The 22,047-nt window shown below is 41.3% G+C and overlaps 1 protein-coding gene across 1 annotated transcript in view; it reads left to right on the top strand.

The window, feature by feature from the left end:
- ITGA9 (integrin subunit alpha 9) overlaps window positions 1-22,047 on the top strand; it is a 350,162-nt gene that overhangs the window by 317,949 nt on the left and 10,166 nt on the right. The gene's annotated exons all lie outside the window — the stretch shown is intronic.

The raw sequence follows: 22,047 nt of genomic DNA, 5'->3' as shown, positions 1-22,047 counted from the left end.
TCTGGATTAAAATTAATGGGGCAAGTAATAAAAGGAATGTGGTGCTACCACTACCGACCACCCAGTCAAGGAGAAGACGAGAATGTAACTTTTGAAAAACAAATTGCCAATATTTTGAGGAGGCGTGATGTAGTAATGGGGGACTTCAATTTATTTATTTATTTATTACATTTATATACCGCCCCATAGCCAAGCTCTCTGGATGGTTTACAGCAATTAAAAACAATAAAAACAAGTATACAATTTTTTTTTTAAAAAAAACAATTTAAAAACACAATTTTTAAAAAATAATTAAAAACAATTTAAAAACACACGCTAAAATGCCTGGGAGAAGAGGAAAAGTATTATCCTGATATCTGTTGGGAGACAAATTCTGCCAAACACGGCCCCTCCAAGAAATTTCTGACTTATGTTGGAGATAACTTTCTCCTACAGAAAGTGGAGGAAGCAACCAGAGGATCAGCTATCCTGGACTTGATTCTAACCAACAGAGGTGATTTGGTGAATGAAGTGGCAGTTATGGGAACTCTGGGGGAAAATGACCACACCATACTTGAATTCTTGATTTTAACAGAAGCAAAAGCTGAAAGCAGCCATACGTGTACCCTGGACTTCAGGAAATCTGATTTTAATAAACTCAGAACAATTGTAAGTACGGTTCCAAGGCAAGCGACCCTAATGAGAAAAGGAGTCCAAGATGGGTGGGAGTTTCTAAAAAAGGAAATTCTAAAAGCGCAATGGCAAGCAATTCCAACAAGGAAAAAAGGGGGGAAACAGCAGAAGAAGCCAATGTGGCTTCACCAAAAGCTTAGAGATGACCTGAAAACAAAAAAAGACACATACAGGAAGTGGAAAGAAGGCCAGGCCAGAAAGGAAGAGTACAGGCAGGTATCACGGAATTGCAGGGATGTTGTTAGGAAGGCTAAAGCTGAGAATGAGCTGAGGTTAGCAAGGGACGCTAAAAGCAACAAAAAAGCTTTCTTCAGGTACGTCCATAGTAAAAGACAGAGAAAGGAAATGGTGGCACAGCTACTCAATGAGGATCCAAGTACTAACCAGGCCTGACCCTGCTAAGCTTCTGAGATCAGACGAGATCGGGCGTGTTCAGGGTAGTATGGCAAGGAGGCAATTTGTGAAGAAATAAAAGAAAAGGAAGTTGCTGATGGAAGTACGCGGCAATTGAACTTAGCAATGGACTGGTCAATAAATAACCTTCCAGACTGGCAATATGATATTGGCAATCCGATCTCTATAAATCTGGTTCAAGATATAGCCTGGGCGGAGAATAGGACACTACAAGGAACAGCTGCAATCCTCTTGGATAGTGATAAATTTGCCCAAATTGAACCCTCCCCAACTTTTTGAAGCCTCTGAATGCAAAGGTAGTAAAAAGAATATCACTTCAAACCATTTTAAACAGACTGAACTGGACAAGGAACCAAAAGATTCGAGCAAAAAAAATGCCTTGATAGGTGAGATCTGGCTCCACTGGATGGCAATGGTCTTAGACTGAATTTCAGTGTTTTTAGCGGAATCCAACCAACTTTTAACTACCCTAACGGAAGCCTTTATAAAATCTGACCTAAACCGTGTGGAGAAGGTTATAAGTTCGCCTTTAACTTCGGTTGCTAGTCAAACTGTACAACCAAAGTGTCCTTCCATAAGAGATAACAAGAAATCTAAAATTAAGACACGGAAGCGCAGAAATAATACTGCTAGGTTGATTAAGAAGAGCAAGAACATTAAATCTTTAAAGAGCCATCGTAGCTGTAAAATTAAATTGAAAATCTTTTCAAATTACTCGATGTATCACCGACACGGGGCAAGAAGGTGGCGCAAAAAAAGATTTCTCAGCTGGAACAAATACAGAATGTTAATAACAAAGTTACACAAGAAGCTTTTGAGGCTTCTCCCCTTCTATTATGGCCTAAGATCATACTACAGAACCGGATCCTTGATCAACAAGACCCCTGGTCAATTGTATCTAAAGAACCCAATCCTTCTCTGAGACGGAGGAGAAATATGGAGTGGACATTAGTCCCAAACCTCTCTAAGTTAGCCGTGTCTAACTATCCTAAACCGAAAGGTTCCTTATCTCAAGAAGAGCGCAAAACCCATCTGCAAAAGACTCTAGAACACATTATTCCCGGGGCTTTTAACACTGACGATATGACTCATATAGAATATCTATTTTATAACTACGTCAATGCCTGTATCATAGTTTCTTTCACTGACATAGAGAAAACTAAATTGCTGTTTGATAACAGAGACTTACTCTCAACCTATGGTCTCTTAGTGACAAGAGTTTTTGAGAATCTAGCGTCTCCTCAGTTGCTAACTTTTCATTCTGGCATAGATGCAAATGAGCCTCCGGTAATAAGGGAAAATAACCTGGAGAATAATTTGATTGACTTGGAGCTTGACCTTGCTCCTTCTCAACCTAGAGGCCTGGACCCACTGGCCCTGAAGGATCAGGAAGTAGTAGAGTCCTGTGGGCAACTACCAGCAGTAAAGGAGGAGAAGGAGCAGTTCATTGAAGAGGAGCAGACCCTACTTGATTCGTTTTCTGCTCTACCAACAGCGGCCCAAATAGAAATCTTGACAAGACTGTATAGCTTAGCAGCTCATTTAGAAAGGAGGATGACAACCTCCCGAAATGGAGATGCTATAAAAAACCAATTTGACAGGCTGAAGACCCCAGAGGTACCTTATACTGATCAGATTAACCCTCTAGAGCAGTGATTCCCAACCTTTATGAGCACAGGACCCCCTTTATAAGCTGAAACTTTTTTGTGACCCCCTCTCCCGAGGGAGGCAGGCTGGCTGCCAAAAAGGAAGGGGGAAAGCAGCCTTTCTTTGCAGGCTTGCTTCTTTTTGCTTCACAAAAAGCCCTCTCCTCTCATTCTAAGCAAGGGCGTTGCCAGTAGCAGCAGTGCAAGGAGACGGGAATCAGTGATAGTAATCCTCTCTTCTTCCTGGTAGCTCCACCCTCAGCCTCCTTTGGCATTTGCCATGTATTTTATAGGCAGATGCCTGCCCTTAGTGTGCCTGAAAGACACTCTGGTGCTTCAGCAAAAGGCCTCCCCTCTCGTTTGGAGCAAGGGGGAGGTGTCATCTGCAGCGCCAGTGGAAAGCAGACAGTGTAGAAGGAGTGAAGACTTTTTAAAAAAACTAATAAATAATTCATTTCTTTTCTGTTCACGGCCCCCTCTGGATTACTTCGCAGCCCCCCTGGGGGTCCTGGCCCCCAGGTTGGGAACCACTGCTCTAGAGGGATTACCTCAAAGAGTGGCAGACACTAAGTATAATGCCTGTTTAATTCAGACTGCAGCAGAAATCAATTTGCTGGCCCCAGACATGATACAAAGCTCCCCTAAGAAGCTGGTTTCGGCTGTCCATAATGCTGGAGCTTCTGACCATATATCCTCATCCTGTACAGCTATGAGATGGCTTGAACCAAATGAAGAGGGATCCCCACGGAAGGCAAGCATCCCCATGAGCTATCCATTTAATTTTCCGCAACCAACGCGATCAAATGTAAGCAGGATCGATCCAATGCTAGACAAAATCGTGTGCTGGGAGAAGGAGCCTGACCTACCACAAACAGCAGAAATAAGGCAGAACCCACTGCACCATCAAGTTGCCCCCCCCCCGACAAAGAGCTCACCAAATCACTCCACATCTATTGATTCTCTTGTGGAATATCGCAGGTTGGAGAAATAAAGTATCTGATCCATCCTTTTTGAAATATCTCAAAAAACGTGATATTATTTTTCTCCAAGAGACCTAGTTTAGAGGAGAGATAGGATTAAATGGATTTACTTCTCATCTACTAGATGCTACACCTAGCACTAAGGGGGGTTGCCCTAAGGGTCGCCTGTGCACGTTCATCTCTACGAAAATACACGCTTCTATCACCAAACTAGACCCTCTTATGGCCCTTGCTAATTCCACAATTATTAGATTTTCTTGGGTGTCTTTATTACTTATCAATGTCTACTCCCCCCCATACCGCCACAAAAATCAGATAAAGCTAGCATGACAAATCTGGAAAAATATCTAGCAAAATTGACATCGCGATACCCTGAAGCTCTGGTGATTCTAGCGGGGGACTTTAATGCCAGAATTGGCCCAAGCAATGAAGCTCTTTACTCAAGCTTTCAGATGCTGACCCCAGAAGTGGATGGTCCCTTTAATGTTCCAACTAGATGTTCAAAAGATAATGGCATTAATTACATCGGTTTATGCCTTATGCAAATGTTGAGTAACCTGAACTTAATATTGGTAAATGGATGGGTGAAAGGGGATGTTAATGGCAAACTTACCTATTTATCAGGCCGGGGAGCATCGACAATTGACGTTTTCATTGTCTCCCAGGAGTTGTTTCGGGCAGTGTCTTGGTGCTCAGTTGATGACCGCCCGGAAAGTGACCATCTCCCTCTAGCTCTCTCTCTGGACTGTGGCAACCAACTTATTTATGCGGATCACGAACCAATTATAGATGCAGAATTGGAAATACGCCCATCTCTTATCAAGTGCTTGCCCAGTGTAGAAAATGATTTAAAAGATACATTAAATTCCTGTGGGTGCCTTTCTCCCCGAAAACATATACTTACAGCGCCCTCAGCAACAATGGCTCTTCGGTCCTTCCAACAACTGATTATGGTTTAACAAAATGTCCTGCTTCCTAAACCCAAAAATAAACCGCTGAATATTGTATTTAAATCTAAATCTTGGTTTGACTACGAATGCGTCAAGGAATAAAAACAACTAACAGCATCATATAATGCTTATAAAACCAATAACTCACAAGCCCTACTTTCAGAATACCTTGAGTTGAGGAAACGATATAAACACCTAATCGCCCGGAAAAAGAAGCTAGCGTTAAAAGAAACTTGGCAACGTCTGTTAAAAGCCTCCAGATTAAAGGATCCCTTCTAACCTGGACTGTTATATCACATCCAATACCTGGGAGATTTCACTAAAATTTATGCAAGAGACCAGCGATATCAATTTCTGCCTAAATCTGATATGAACAACCTGCCGGATTGGCCACCAGTATCTGCTAAGGAAATTTCTAATCTTATAGCCAAAATGAAATTGAATAAAGCCCCTGGGGCGGATAATATCCCGGCTGAGGCTTTTAAATCAAATGTAGACTGGTGGGCCCCGGTATTAGCGCCTCTGTTTATGGATATAGACCATTCTATTCAGATCCCAAAAGATTGGGGCCTTGCGATAATTATTCCCATCTACAAAAAAGGTTCTAGATATGATCCCTCTAATATAGGCCTATCAGCCTTTTAAACACTGTTAGTAAATTATATGCTAGCCACCTGTATGAGAAGCTGAAAGACTGGACTGAACAAGAAAATATCTTAGAAGATGAACAGGCCGGTTTTAGAGCCGAATGCTCCACCATAGACCATGCTTTTGTCCTACAACATTTGGTGAATAAATATACAGTCAATCCTGGTGGAGCCCTCTACCTGGCTTTTATTGATTTTAAGACAGCTTTTGATTCGATCTCTAGAGAAAGGCTATGGGAGAAATTAGAGGCCACCGATATCGATAAGCGCCTCCTATCTCTAATACGTGGCCTATTTGCGAACACCTTTTTACGTATTAGATGTAACAACGTAGGGCATCTAAGTAGGCCTATCCCCACTTTCAACAGGGTTAAGCAGGGATGTATTCTAGCTCCTCCTCTTTATATTAATTCACTACTTGATAGTTTGCTGCCGATATGTTTGCATCCACCTAGACTATCTGAGAGGCCCCTGCCTATTCTTATGTATGCAGATGATGTAGCCCTTTTATCGCGGTCGTGTATTGGCTTAAGGCGCTTACTGACCGCACTTGCAAAATATTGTAGAACTGAATCTCTGTCAATCATTTTATGTACACCGCCCAGAGAGCCTTCGGGCTTAGGACGGTATATAAATTAAATAAAATAAATAAATAAAATAAATCAATTATGATAAGATGAAAGTTTTGGTCTTTACTAATAAAAGACCAAAATGTCGCTGGCGGATAAACGAGTATCCAATTGACCAAGTAGGCTCCTTTAGATATTTGGGACTGAACTTTCATTCAATGGGAGCCTGGCGGCCCCAAGTAAACACTACTATTGCCAATGCACAAAGAAGTACAAAGGCACTTCTTTCCTTCTATTTTAATAAAGGAGGTCAGTATCTTCCCGCAGCCATACAAGTTTTTGTGACAAAAGTCATTCCACAGCTGCTGTATGGTGCACAAGTTAGTACCGATGAGAAATATTCCTCCTTTGAAACAGTCCAAAATAGTTTTCTTCAATCCATATTGGCTGTGTCCCCAGCTATATTCTCCGACTAGAGGTCGGGCTCCCTACCATAGAATCTCGTATTTGGATTTGTAGAATTAAATCATGGCTAAAAATGATCTTTGCCCCAGTGGGCCTGGCCCCATGTATTTTATCGGATGCTTTCCAGTCCAAATGGAAAGAGATGATAAATGCCAAATTAATAAGGCTAGGGTTCTCCATGACCATGATTCTTAATCTGGGACATGCAAAAGCCAAAGAGAACATCCTCCAACAGATCCGGGATGTTGATTTTCAAGGCCATCTGATGTTAGTCACCAAATTTAGATACAATGCAAGACCATTCTTACCTGCCCCTTACTTAAACACTCTGACTATACCTAAATTCTGAAGAGCCTTTACATTGGCCAGGTTTAACACCTTGCCCTCGGCACTTCTGGAGGGCAGATATAAAAACCCCTATAATGAGAGACTATGCCCTTGTGGAGGTGGGGTGGTAGAAACGGTGCTACTACATTGTCTATTCTATCGAGATCTTAGACTCTAGTTAATCATTCCAATCTTACAAAACATCTCCAGCAGAAATGAGGCTTTCTATGCAAACTATCTTCTATCCAACCAGTCTCCACAGATAACAGCTAAGGTTGCTAGTTTCTGTTCTGCTGCTATCCATTGCAGAAGATCCATGCTAAGTTGAGGGTTATGTACAGATGTAGTTCTGGTTATAATGAAATTTTAATTGTTTAATTGTTCTGTGTTGTTTTTATCGTAAATTGTCACTTTTTACTGATGTATACATTTATGTTGGTCTATGACTGCAATAAATTTATTCATACATTCATTCAATGAGGATGACAAAATGATCATACATGATAAAGAAAAGGCAGAAGTGCTCAATTCCTACTTTGGCTCAGTCTTCTCCCAAAAAAGGGTCTATGCCCCTTCCGGGAAACATGAAGTAGAAGGGGCAGGTTTGGAGCTTGAGATTGATAGACAAACGGTCAAGGAATACCTAATCACTTTGAACGAGTTCAGATTGGCAGGGCCCGATAAACTGCATCCTAGAGTATTGAAGGAACTGGTTGAAGAACTCTCAGAACCACTGTCTATTATCTTTGCGAAATCGTGGAGGGCTGGTGAAGTACCAGATGTCTGGAGGAGAGCTAATGTTGTCCCTATCTTCAAAAAGGGCAAAAAAGAGGAACTGGGGTACTACAGACCAGTCCGGTTAACATCAATCCCTGGAAAAACTCTGGAGCACATTATAAAGCGGTCAGTCTGTAAGCACCTTGAAAACAATGCAGTGGTTACTAGGAGCCAACATGGATTTATGAAGAACAAATCCTGCCAAACTAATCTTATCTTGTTTTTGATCGGGTACCCCCCCTTGTAAACTGTGGGAATGCTGTGGACAAAATATATCTCCACTTCAGCAAAGCTTATGACCAAGTGCCCCATGATATTCTGATTAGCAAGCTAGCTAAATGTGGGCTAGATGGAACAACTATCAGGTAGATCCACAGTTGGCTCCAAAATTGTATTCAGAGAGTGCTTATCAATGGTCCCTTCTCAAACTGGGCGGACGTAACAAGTGGGGTACCGCAGGGCTTAGTCCTGGGCCAAGTGCTCTTCAACATTTTTATTAACAACTTGGATGAGGAGGTACAGAGCATGCTTATCAAATTTGCAGATGATACAAAATTGGGGGACACAGCTAGTACCGTGGAAGACAAAAACAAAATTCAAAGGGGCCTTGATAGGCTGGAGCATTGGACTGAAAACAACAGAATGAAATTCAACAGGGATAAATACAAAGTTCTGTACTTAGGAAAAAGATACCAAATGCACAATTATAAGATGGGGGATACTTGGCTCAGCAATACGACATGTGGAAGGATCTTGGAATGGTCGTTGATCACAAGCTGAATATGAGCCAACAGTGTGATGTGGCTGCAAAAAAAGGCAAATGCTATATTAGGCTGCATTAACAGAAATATAGTTTCCAAATCGTGTGAAGTATTGGTTCCCCTCTATTCAGCACTGGTTAGGCCTCATCTTGAATCCTGCATCCAGTTCTGGTCTCTGCACTTCAAGAAGGATGCAGACAAACTGGAACAGATTCAGAGGAGGGCAACAAGGATGTTCAGAGGACTGGAAACAAAGCCCTGTGAGGAGAGACTGAAAGAACTGGGCATGTTTAGCCTGGAGAAGAGAAGACTGAGGGGAGATATGATAGCACTCTTCAAATACATGAAAGGTTGTCACACAGAGGAGGGCTGGGATCTCTTCTTTATCGTCCCAGAGTGCAGGGCATGGAATAATGGCTCAAGTTTCAGGAAGCCAGATTTTGACTAAACATCAGGAAAAACTTCCTAACTGTTAGAGTGATATGACAATGGAACCAACTACCTAGAAAAGTAGTGGGCTCTCAGAGACTGGAGGCATTCAAGAGGCAGCTGGACAGCCATCTGTTGGGAATGCTTTGATTTGGATTCCTGCATTGAGCAGGGGGTTGGACTTGATGGCCTTATAGGCCCCTTCCAACTCTACCATTCTATGATTCTATGATCCCTAGCTTGCAATCTAAATACAGATGGTATGTGGAAAGGAGATGCAGGGTCAGAGACATGCAAATACAGTTAAATGCATTGTTGCACTGTTGCAGCCACATCCTCCATTTTGACTTAGTTACACTGGCTGAAGCATAATCCCCATTACCAAGTAGGGATGGGGTTTGCTACCTAGTTCCAATTCGTTTGATCCCAATCCCCCCTATTTTTGTTCCCGCTTGTTTTTGCACTTGCCGATTCAATTTGCTAGGGTTTTTTGGTGGTGATTAGTGAAAAAAAATGCATAATTTTTAACATAAATGCTTATGTAAATGATCACAGTGTTCCACTTGGGTTTTTTCCCTATTTACATATCAATTAGTCTGTCTCTTGCGTTGGGTTAATGGATGGTAATGGTGATCAGCTTAGAAGAAATACAATTACGAAGATAATTACGTAAAATCGGGGGGGGGATCAGAAAAAAAATCCGTGCTGATTATAACTGCGGCCCACCACAATAAGTAAGTGCCAGTCCAAAAAGACAGCGGACTGTTGGATTCAGTCAAAATCCGGTACGAAGTCCGATTTAACGGATATTCCCTCCCATCCCTTCTACCAACACCAGTGTTAAATACACCCTACTTCCTGAAGCCATCAGAAGATCTGGGGGAAGTGCTTACCTGAGTTTGGTTTCCATTTATTTATTTATTTATTTATTCAGCTTCTATCCCGCCCGACTAGCAACAGCTCTCTGGGCGGCAAACATGAATATCATAAAATCACAAATGCAATAAAATCACGCAGTACAATGCAACAAGTAGTATAAACAACACAAACTAAAATCAATACAACATTACCTAAAGTAAAAATTAACTTAAACTAAAATTAAATTAACAATGAAATTAGATTTAAATTAAAATTAAATTAACTTAAACTTTGGAGGACCGATCACCAGAAGCTGGTTGTGTTGGTCCTTTTTTGAATTTTTAGAGGCTTTTTCTTTTTTACAAATATGCAGGTAAAGTATAGGAAGAGACAGGCAGCATAACACTCCTAATGTCAATGTACTGCCTTCAAGTCGATTCTGACTTATGGCAACACTATAATAGGGTTTTCATGAGGCTGAGAGGCAGTGACTGGCCCAGGGTCACCCAGTGAGCTTCATGGCTATGTGGGGATTCGAACCCTGCTCTCCCAGGTCACAGTCCAACACCTTAACCACTACACCACACTACAAGCTGAAAATTGACTGTTCTACATCAGATCCCCAGAGGGGCACTCCAAAATGTGTCCAGAGTTCAAAGCTAGCAATCTGCCTCTCTCAGTATGTGTGCTTCATCTGTCTGACTCTCACTAGTTTATAAATATCACACTAAGCCAAACTATGGCTTATTGTGAACACTGAAGCTCCCAGGGAGAAAAATGTGTTGCCTTACCTTTGCCTTTCCTTACACTCCAGAGGAGTCTACCTATTTTCTAGCCATTCTGCTATGAAAGATGTAGTTGGTACAGCTTGCCACTAATCACTGAGGACCATTTACCAATCATTCTAACAATTTCATTCTTTTTTTTTTCAGACTAGGGTTGGACAGATTAGGCTGTTTCTGGTCCATGTCAGTTTTGTATGTGTTCATTTTTTTTGGAGGGGTGCTTTAATTGTATGGTGTGGATGCAGCTTCAGTCTTAAGTGAATTAAGGTAGGCAAATAAGCAAAGGTCAATCAGGTTCTTTCAGGAGGCTCTGCAACTTGAGTAAGAGGGCTAGCCACAATTTACAAGACAGTAGATGAAATATGCCTTGAAGTATAAAGTAGACAAATTAATGGCTACCATGGTAGACTTTAATTTAAATATTGTATGCTTTTGATTATAGTAACATTTCCGTTCCCTTCTTCAAAACACAACTTTAACATATGAAATTATCTGTAACAAAATGAATACTGTCTTGCTTAGTGTTAGCTACAAATACGCAAACCCTGTTCAGGAGATGTTCAAAGCACTCTTCCTATAAATACCCCACATCTTATTTGTGCAGCTGAGAAACAGTTGAAACTTTGTAAAAGAACAGCTTGAAAGTGAATTTGGGAGTAGAGAGTCCTTATAAATGCTTCTTATCCACTGTTCCCTCTTCATGGCCTTACACTTGTCTTTATATCACTGGTTAAACACACTGCCAAATGTTTTCTAACAAGAAAGGATAGATATTAATCCTTTGGCAGTTGTTTTCTATGTATCCCGTCATTATAGTCCAAAGATATTTTCTTCTTCTATAGCTGGAGTTGAAGTACTAGAGGCACGTTCAAGGAAGGTCCTGTTTCCTGTCTACTTTGCATGTACAGTGTCCTCTTGTGGAATGCCTATTTCAAAGAAACATGTTTTGCAAAGATCAAACATTCATAAGAGTGCAACTGAAATATCAAATGTGGCAGCCTAATCCAGATAGCTAATACATGGAAAAAAATCATCCTAATCTGTAGTTCTGTGCATGCTTGGTTGGAAATAAGCTCCACTGAAGAAATTGGTATGTAAATCCAAGCAAACAGGCATAAAGGTTATGTTGTCATAATTACCTTTTATGACATTTTATTTTTTATGGTTTCCTGGGATTTATTTATTTATTTAAAGCTTCTATTTACTCTGCTCTTCAGTCAGAAAAGCCTTCTATAACACTTTACAAAAACCCAAACGAAAACAAGATTCTAGCTTTCCAAGTTATCCAGAGTCTTTTTTTAAAAAAAGCTGAAGTTTATCAAATTTGCCCCCAAACAAGTTATTTACAAAACTACCTTTACTCTTTCCCAAACTAAACAAAGAAAAAGTAAGAGCCCCAGGCCAAGAAAAATCAGGTTGTGGATTGTAATGGTACGTGTGTGTTGTAAAAGCAGTTATTACCCAGCAGCTTTATGACTTCCTCATAATCTTTTATGAGTTTCAACTTGTTTCATATTTGATAAATCCTGACATGATCACCTCAAAGTACTCCTCATCTCTTCACCTTGATACGAAATTGGAAACACAAGGAGAACATATTTCAAATGCAGCTTTTATTTATTTTGGGGGGATAATTGAGACTTTTAAAAAAAAATTGGAGACATATACTAGGAATTTTGATTCTGACCCAACATTTCTATGTTTCATTCAGTTTCTTATAGAGACAGTTAAATGTGATCATCTGCTCCAGATGAGTTAAGGTTATCATGACAAACTTTGTTCTGCATACTCACAGCATCATGTTATGGAACAGAAATCAATCACTATAGGCAGGAGAGTGCTCTTGTGTGAGTGACTACAGGATTACTGCTTGTAAACTGTTGAAATCACTCTTAAGCAGATGAAGGAATCATAAACTTCCATGTAATCTAATGGCTTATTATTATTATTATTATTATTTATTACATTTGTATACTGCCCCATAGCCGAAGCCCTCTGGGCGGTTTACAACAATTAAAAACATTAAAAACAAATATACAAATTCTTACTAGTATTTGGAAAACATCTGACCCACTTATTTCTCTAAAGGGACTCAAGGTGGTTAATAACCCCCCCAATTTATATTCAGATTAAAATGTTTACAGTGTCCATTTACATTGTCCCCCAACACAAGAATAACAAAGAATGTAGCCAGCAAAAATTGCACAATTAATCAAAAACTTTTTTTTAAAGCCACATCTTTACCAACAACCTGAAGCAATATAGTGGTGAGGTCTGACAGATCTTGCTCCATAGGGTAGGTGCCACAACAGAAAGGGCCCTACCCCTACTTGACACCAGCCTGGGATCGAGGGAGTTGAAGCAGGATCCCAGATGAGGATCAGATCAAGAAATGGATCCCATGACAGTAGGATGGAATTTCCATCTGCTCCCCTCATTTTTAGATTTGGCAAACTGCACAAAGTTGGACAGATAAAATTTATTATATTCAGCTTGTTCTTTAAAAGCATGTTTAATCCTGGCTACTTCCTCTTTCAAGAAAAAGTGGCTCACAGGGCACCTGATATTGATTGGGAGTGCAGTGCACAGGGAGGATGGGCTTATTAAATGTGTAGTCACCATGAAGTGACTGGGTGATAATTGGAATACACCTTTGCTGAGCTCTCCAGACCACCTGGGATATCTTCTGTTATCTCTGACCCCAAAGCCTTCATAAAAATGTGTTCCAGGTAGGCATCTTCCTGCTAAGATTTGTACATGCAAAGGAAGCAGCTACAGAAGTGTAGTGCAGACAGCCAGTGTGCACATAGAGCTGTATCACTTGCTCAGCTTTGGATAACTCTTCACTGAAATGCATTATCTTTGAGGTAACAAAGCTGTGGTTATCAAAACGATGAACATAAATGTATGAACTAGTCTGAAGAGAATTAATATAGAGCTCCTTTCACACCTGAGGTAGACATACCAGCTAAAGAAAAGGAGAAATCCATCAGGCAAACATTCAGTTTTTGTAAACCCATGAAGTTCTGAACTTATGTTCCACGTAGGAAAGCAGTGTGCAGATTTCATCAGCCACATCCACACCATAGGAAGCTACCCACAAGTGAGCTAATACGAGTACTGTCAATTTTACTGTATGTACAAACATTCTGACAGATTCTGTAGAGAAATGAGATTGGTTATGCACAGTTGCCACTTCACATAAACAGGAACTTGGTTAAACCTTTTCCCAGTCTTCACTGTATTTCCATTTGTCCTCTACAAGTAACTGGGCTTTGTTGGTGGTCTGTGTATAGGGCTTGCAAAGGCAGTGCATTGTCTGCAATCATGTCGGTAAACAATCTATCAGATTTTAAAGTTTATCCAGTGGGGTCACTGTGTACATCAGAAACTAGCTAGACATTTCAGCTTTTATCCTGGCACCATGTAAACATATTTAATCCACTGGCAAGCAAGGAGTCATTTTGTGGCACAGCAGACCTTTCAACATAACTACTATTCTTAAGAACCTAAGCCAAGACACTATATATGTCAACTTTAAAACTACAAATAAGTATATACGATTACAAAATTCTCAGACAGCAGATGCATTTTAAGGATAAATAATAGTTCCATGTCCATAGTTCTGAGAATTGGAAGGCATTAATTCCTTGATCTGCATTTACCACTGGCTGAACCAGGCAGAGAGCAATTGTTTATGCTAGTCATTATGGGAAAGATACAATTTTCTGTCAAATATTTTGTATTTTTGGCAGGCAAAATAGACCATAATTCAGTTGCAATACTCTTTTATTAAACTCGCAATAGTGTTTAAACTTTAGCCTGAATGTAGAGTTTTTAAAGCAGTGCCAGAAATCTTTTAAATTTTTTTGCATCCTTTTGTAGAAAAAAGGAGCAGCATATTCAATAAATCATTTGGCTGACACCCAGTGATATGGCATTTAGCTACTACCGTGTTCCAGCTGGGTTTTGTGAAACGTCAATGTACTTGTGTTGTTGTTTACATATCTTTGGAATAAGTATTCTGCTCTCTTCATTTCTGAAGAGTAGAAACTGGATGAAACACTTCATGATGTTTGCAATCTTCATTCTAAGACAGGATTTGTAAACTAATGTGCATTGATTTCAATGACTGGATTAGGCATGTTCTTATATCACTCCCATTAATCTTGATGAGAATTTGAAAGAGCTTCAGTTTGAGTGGGCAATGCCCAATGTCCAGAAAAACTAATAGAAATTAAAATATTCAGTGTTAATGCCTTTTTGTTAATATGAATTCATACTTAAGGGCTAAAATGATGATCTAAAATTGTGAATTTTCAATTAGAACTACTAATAAGTAAATTATTTGAAGGTCTGCAATATTGGTGAGAACTTTCAAACAACTATGGCTGCCACCCTAGTCAGAGACAGCATGCTTCTAAAGACCAGTTGCTGGAAGCCTCAGGAGAGGAGAGTGTTCTTGCACTCAGGTCCTGCTTGCGGGCTTCCCCCAGGCACCTGGCTGGCCACTGTAAGAACAGCATGCTGGACTAGATGGGCCACTGGCCTGATCCAGCAGGCTCTTCTTATGTTCTTATTTGAAAGATCATTTATGTCTTCATAAACAATGGCTGGGGGAACCTCTGGAGCAATTGGAAGGCACGGGTGGTGAGGAGGAAAGAAACAAATCCCATTGTGTGAGTGGAACTTCACTTGCACTGTGCTGGATGCAACCCTAAAATCCCAACATATATAAATATGAGAATCATACACATGAAATCGAAGGGTCTTCAGACGTATCTGTGTCTGTCACTACTGGAATATCTGTAAGTAAATAAGTGCTTTCCAAGAAAGGGGAAGTATTTACATATTTGGTAGAAAACTATTTCATCAGTGTAATTGTCTTGCTCACCCTCTGAATCGGCTTTAGAAGTTCACACTGTTGTGCAACCAGCCTACATGAAGCACACTGCAGATGGATATTATGATCACAGTGCCTGTGATGTACATTCGGCCAGGAAGTATGGGGCTTCCCTCTCTAAGCCACACCATTTCTCTAAGCCACACTTGTTCTTGTATTTGAGCGGAAAATTTAGACTTAGCAGTAAAGCTTCCACTGCAGAGAGATGCTTGTATAGCCTTGAGAGTGGAAAGGATGCTTTCCTCCATTCATTGCCTTCCCTTTTACCTTTCCTGAGCTGTTTCTTTTGGCAGTTTGGTAGATATTTAAACTTTTTGTTGTCTCTTCTTGTTGTGATGATTAGCTACTGTTTTGTCCCAGCTGTCTATTTTTGGTTTAAGCCGTCTATTTTTGTAAAGGGGAGAGAGTAAAAACTAGAAATTGCTTTAAGGTATTGTGTTATTTTTGCCTATGAAATTCCTATTAATTAATTTCCAAATTGCCTTAGTTATGCTTCAAACAAAGTTTTTCCCACCTCTAAAAAGTTCTATTTAAAAAATGCAGTAGATGGCAGTGTAGCTATGCTGGATGGCAACTGGTATACTGCAGCTAATGACGTTGATTTTGCTTAGCAGATGGATCTAGTGATTGACTTTTGTATTCAAGCTACACATTAGTGTCAGCTCCACTGAGATCCAGTTGCATTGCTATTACTGTATTTTGACAATGCTCTCAACTGTGCTCTTCCATTTTCACTAGGAACCACTGAAAATTTTCTAGCAGAAGTTGTCAGGGCCTAATATTAGCTTCTGCTGTTGCCCTGAAGCATAGAGAGTGACCAACATCCTATGTTGAAGCAAGGAGATAGAGTTCCTCTGGCACCAACCATACAATCCTATGCTTCACTGCCATGCAATACAAAGCACAGCATAGTGTTAGAGACAGAGGAGGATCAATTTTAAACTGACATATTGACAGAATTTGGTGATTCTGACACAATCAAGTTTGGCCAGCATTGGATCAACTCTTGCATCGAGCACCTGATGACATATGAGCTGCTCATGAATTGTTTTATAAGCTTAATTAAATGCAAAAATATGTATATTATACATACAACTATGTGTAAAAGAGTCAAGTCCCCTGTGGTATTATATTTCACCCAACATTAAATAAGAATAATGGAAAGCCTTCTGCACACAGTTTCTGCCATATAATTGGAAAAGGAAGATTCCCTTCTTGATCATCATTAACTAATCATTCTTCATATTCTTGTCTTTTATTAATCTGAGCCTTGTTCAGATGTTGTGTGAATGACAGGAAGAGGTATAGGATTCCACATGGCCAGATCTCCATACATTAATTATATGCTTTATTAATTATGTTTTATTAATTATATGGTGCAAAAGAGCCTTATGCATATGCAACTGTTTGCATGAAGGACTTTCCCCATGTTATCAAGATTCCAGCTTCTTTATTGAGCATGTCATGGGCAGTGTAATTTTTCATTATCAGTAGGATTCTTCATATTGTGAATGATGGCGCAGAACGCTATCACTTTCAATAACTACATGCAGTGTGGATCACAGGACAGATATTATGGATGCTCCTTAATTCTGCATGTTAGTAGTAAATGGTAAACTTTGCACATGCTCACTCTAATGAATTTTGTTTCCATTAAATCAGGACTGATTGCACATATGAGAGAAGGGTTTTTTCCTTATTGGTATTAACCTCCTGGTTTCAGAGCACTTAACAGAGATTACAGCAAACTCCATCTTTGGTTTCATAGCAGGATCACCTGTAGATTCTGGGGTTTTGTGCTTCATTAATATTTATTAGCTTTTCCAACTCCTTTTATTGCTTGTGGGAAGCCCTATGGACATATTCTTTATCCAGTTGTGAAATAATACAAAAGCCTGAAATTGTTGCAACAAACTTTTTAAAGATAATTCCTGAAGCAGATGTTTTGCAAGCAGACATTTTTTATTAAAAGAACAGTAGGAAATAGGCTGTTCTTGCTTGTTTGGCCCTGGAGGAAATTAAAAGGCATTTCTGTAATTTTGATCATAACTTCAAATGTAGATTTTAATGTTCAAAGTATGTGGTTTGTGTGAATAATAGGCACCTTTAGGGCTCAGCAAGCAGTTTTAAAGGACTGTAAATCAAATGTCTTTGCATATTTTAGTGGCAATTGTGTTATTCAGCACTTGAAGTGTTTCGTGACTTTGAAAAGTAACAATGAAACAATGATATTCCTAATATGCTCAGTCTTGCAATCCTATATACACATCTGGTAGTAAATCCCATTGAACTCAAGATGTCTTACTACTGAGTAGGCATGTCTAACAGAGATGGGTAGGAGGTAGATTAGGATTAGCGCCAGTCCAAGAAGTTTTGCTGCTTGAGGCAAAGTACAAAACGGTGCCTCCTCCATTTCATATTCAGCTGCCTACCAGACTGGCAGCTGAAGCAACAGTGGCGATGGGACAACATCCTTCACTGCACGAGGAGAGCAGACTAGCTTCAAGGGTTCAGGGCAGGTCATAGGGCTGTGCAGCTGTAGCCTTCCAACACCTCACTGGTGCTGCCTACCCCCTGGCATCTGCTGCCTGAGGCTGCTGCGTCAGTCTGCATAATGGTAGGGCCAGCCCTGATCAGGATCTACTTGTGGAGAACTCTGAGTGATTTGAAGTAGGTAAGCAAAGATCTCTGACTTCTAATTGCTTTACAGTGACCCCCCCAATTATACTGCTGAACTGAAGAAAGTGTGTGAAATGGAAGCTAAAACTCTTTCCTCTGACATTGTAGTTTTCCATTTAATCCAGCAACCTGTTTGCACAATGGCCAGCCAGATGCCTATGGGAAGCCTGAAAGCAGGATGTGAGCATAACAGCACTCTCCCCACTTATTCCCATCAACTGGTATTCAGAGGCATACTGCCTCCGACAGTGGAGGTAGAACAAAATCATAATGGATAGTAGCCGTTGGTAGTGTTATCCTCTATGAATTTGCCTAAGCCCCCTTTAAAGCCATCCAAGTTGGTAGCAATCGCTGCATCCTATAAGAGCAAATTTTATAGTTTATTCCATACACTGGTGCACAGAACACCATATGGATCACATTTTCTTATATGCCCAGCACAATATTTTAAAACAGCCTGAACAGGTCCCAATCGGGAATTCTGGACTTTTGTAGGACACTTAATTTGATAAAGTATTTTAAGTTAAAAAGTTATGTTTAACTGAAGCATAACAAGATCAAAGCTAATGTACAAAGCCATTTTAAATATGCTCCTTGTTGGGAAAGAGGGTAATAACATCTGACTGATGGAGGTAGACTAAAACATCACACCCTGCAGGAGGGTGAAAACAGGTTTAAAACAGTAGGAGTAACATAAATGTTTAATTACAATGAACAAAATATTGACTTAATGATCGCAGTGGCATGCTGCTGCGTTTGAGCAATTACTCTTGAATGGTTACCCAAACCTCTTTATTACAATCATTTTTGTTTATGGAAAGGACATAAAAATCCCAGTAAGGAAGAGAAGACTCAAATGTTTACAGAACCAACTTGTTTTAGTCAAGGGTGGGGACTTGTAAAACTGCTGATTTATACTAGATGGCCGGCAAAAATGGCAACTCCGCAATTTCTTAATTGAACAGAAGGGTTGGAAATTTTCTAAAAGGCAGCAAATATGATTTCCCATCAGAAACAGAAGACACAGCCTTTCCAGGATTATTGTATTCTTGTGTAGCTCCCTTTCATTACAACGGGCCTTATAAAGGAGAAATTCCCCATGTGTTCACCGCAAGCCTGTGATTGTGCAGTTGTGCTCCCCTCCTGGACAATTCACCCAAAGTTGTCACAGTGTGTGAAGTAAATAACTTGTTCCCTAAAGGGGTTATAAGATAAAGTAGTTCTAATATCACTCTTCTAAATTAAGAATTCCCGCCACGGACAGACCTCAAGGGCTCTGGCAGTGGCGAGCCTTTGCAGCCATGTCAGGAGGACCTGGCATGGCTTCAAAGCCCCTCCTTCTCGATGGAAGCGTGGCCACGCATGCCGCATCATGCAGGGGGCAGGGCAGGGCAGCTATTTAAGCCCTGCTCCACCCTCCCTCAAGGAGGGCATTGCAGACCAAGCTTGGAACCCAGCTGGAGCTCAGTCATTGCGCTTCAGTTCAGTGGCTGGGTAGATGTGGTATGCTGTGGGAACGCCTCCTGCCAACCCTTTCTGATGTTTTATTGGTGCAGCACCCTCTGCAGGTTTTGGTTATCCATTTGGGTGGCAATGACCTGGGAATGTTGAAGGGAAAGCCCTTATCATTCAGGCTTGCCTGGATTTTGAGGCCATACAGAGAAGGTGGCCTGGGACCGTGATTGTCTGGTCCGATATCCTCCCCAGGAGGATTTGGAGGGGTGAGATTGACCCCAGGGCCTGAACAAGGCTGGCAAGAAAGTAGATAGTGAGGGCCGGCTCGCTCTTGCCAGTTGGCAGGGAGAGGTAATATATTACCCGGAGGTGAAGTGTGGAAGGGCTGATCTTTACCGGCCAGATGGTGATCATATGTCTGACTTGGATAATGATCTGTTTCTGACTGATCTGCCAAGTGCCCTGCGTGTAATTATTGGTCACAGGTGGGGGAAGGACTAAGGTGAGGGTTGTCCTCTTTTGTGGTGGATATGTGCAGGAGTTTCACAGGGTAGGCTTTGGTGAGCACCCTTAGTGTTGTGACTCAGGACAGGGGGGGAGGGCTTGCAGGAGGAGGACTCTGACTTTGAGGGCTCGGGTGCGGGTTGAGGGAGGAAGGATCTCAGTGCCCCCAAATCCCAACTCCTCCCATGGAAGCACAGGGAGAGCTGTCAGAGGTTGCTTCTGAGGACACACCCCTTTTCTTTGTGCCCGAGTAGCCACCTGATCCACTTGCTGATTCCCAGCCGGGCACTCAGCAGTTTCCCATGCCTACCCAGTCAGCTACCCCCCCTCATTTGGAGGGAGAAGTTGAGGTCCAGCCCCTCCCCCCCCCACTCTCACAGAATTCAGAGGCGCAAAGAACAACGACCGGCGGGGGTTAGGAGGAGCCATCGTTTGTGCATGAAAGTGAAACCTATTTAAGGGGGCATTAACAAGGGGGGGGTGCTGAGTCAACTTCTGTACCCAGAGGCTTGCTTAGTCAGCACTAGTCAGAGAAATAGTTCTTAGAAAGCATAGTTAGGTGAATGAGTCAAAAAGCTGTTGATATAACTGTAGCTTTAATAAAAAGAGAAAACCTTACTGAAATACATGTGCCTGCATTCCTTGGCTCCGGATGGAACACTTAGGCACCCTTTAAGGTGATCGGTGGGTTCTGAGGCCTGCCTTCCAGGTTGTGCAGCATATTGGCAGGATAAGGCTCGCCTTGGGGCTAACTTGTAACACCCACTTCATCCACACTTCATCTTGTCTTGCCTCTTCATTTCCCAGCTATGGGCTGCAATTGCCCTTGATTTTTTCTTAAAATGAAAATGGGTCATTTTGGGAGGGTGCTGTTCAAGTAAAACACCTGTAAGAATGTATAAGGACAGTTTTTAAAAAAACTGCAATCAAAGTAGCAAAATCTCCCAGTTTTCCCATCTCTAAGCATTGTTGCCAAATGTAGCCTAAAGCAAAATGTACAGAATCAATAAATGTGGAAAGTCCTTCTCCTGTGAAACATCAGTAAGAATTTGAAGGGGAGCTTGTTGGAAAACAATTTGTCAGATAACTAATGTTTTTCAGTGGCTTTTGAACATCTCCAAATGCAACCTCATGGGCAGATTGAGTTGAACTGCTGACAGTAGGAGCCGCTGCTATGACTGTGCCTTTAAACTCACATGTATTTCTGGACTGAGCTGATTATAGACTTTTTGGGAGGGGGGGTTGCAGGGGAGATATATTAGGAGAAGCTCCACTAGCGTCTATAAGTTTGTTTGTTTGTTTGGAGGAAAGGTGGGGTATAACTCCAAAGAGCCACTAATGGTATATGTTTTCCCTCCCCCATTTTATCCTCACAGCAACCCATAATATAAATTAGGGTGGGGGTTGGTGACTGGTCCAAGGTTGTTCAGTATGATTCACAGCTCAGAGGATACACTCCAATCATAACCATTGTGTTGGTGGAATTGTACGTTAGGAACATGGAAGCTGCCTTATTTGGAGTCACCATTTGTCCGTCTAGCTCAGTATTGTCTGCACTGACTGGCAGAGGCTCTCCTGGGTTTCAGGCAGCGGTCTCTCCCAGCACCACCTGGAGATGCTAGGGACTGAACCTGGGAACTTCTGCATGCAAGGTAGGTGCCCTGCCACAGACCTATGGCCCTTCCCTACATAGTGGTATGGTAGTAAATAAGACTCTTAACAACTCCTAGGAGCACCTGAATTCAGCTTTGAAATCTTGATTCAGCTTTCACATTGTAATATACAAGCCTGCTAAGAAAAACAAATAAATAAACCTCCTGTTGTTGTACCAGACACTGGTCCCATACTCCTGGGGGTAGCCCTGTCCAACCAGCTCAGCCACCTTCCATCTAGCTACCACAGCCCTCTACGTTTTTCTGAGCACCATCACACTTACGTAAATGTAATCACATTTGTTTTATTTGTGTATGTATATAAAATTAAAAAGGCAAAGAGCAGCAAGGGCAGTCTGGAAGTGGCAGGGCGACAGTAGTTAAAGAAGTCAAAGGGACACAGGTGGAAGGGGAAAATGGATACTGTGGATCCCTGAGACTGGAGCTGTGGGCACACTAGTCACTTGAAAAGCAGCCAGAATGGCTTTTCTGGCCGTGTTTTGAAGCCACTCTGCCCTTTGCTGGCCACACCTCCCTTCTCCTCTGCTGACTTCAGACCTTTCAGGATCACCCA

The sequence above is a fragment of the Rhineura floridana genome, chromosome 10 (assembly GCF_030035675.1).
Source record: "Rhineura floridana isolate rRhiFlo1 chromosome 10, rRhiFlo1.hap2, whole genome shotgun sequence".
Classification (NCBI taxonomy): Eukaryota; Metazoa; Chordata; class Lepidosauria; order Squamata; family Rhineuridae; genus Rhineura; species Rhineura floridana.
The sequence above is the reverse complement of the archived record's forward strand: the minus strand, read 5'-3'. Positions and strand labels throughout refer to the sequence as shown.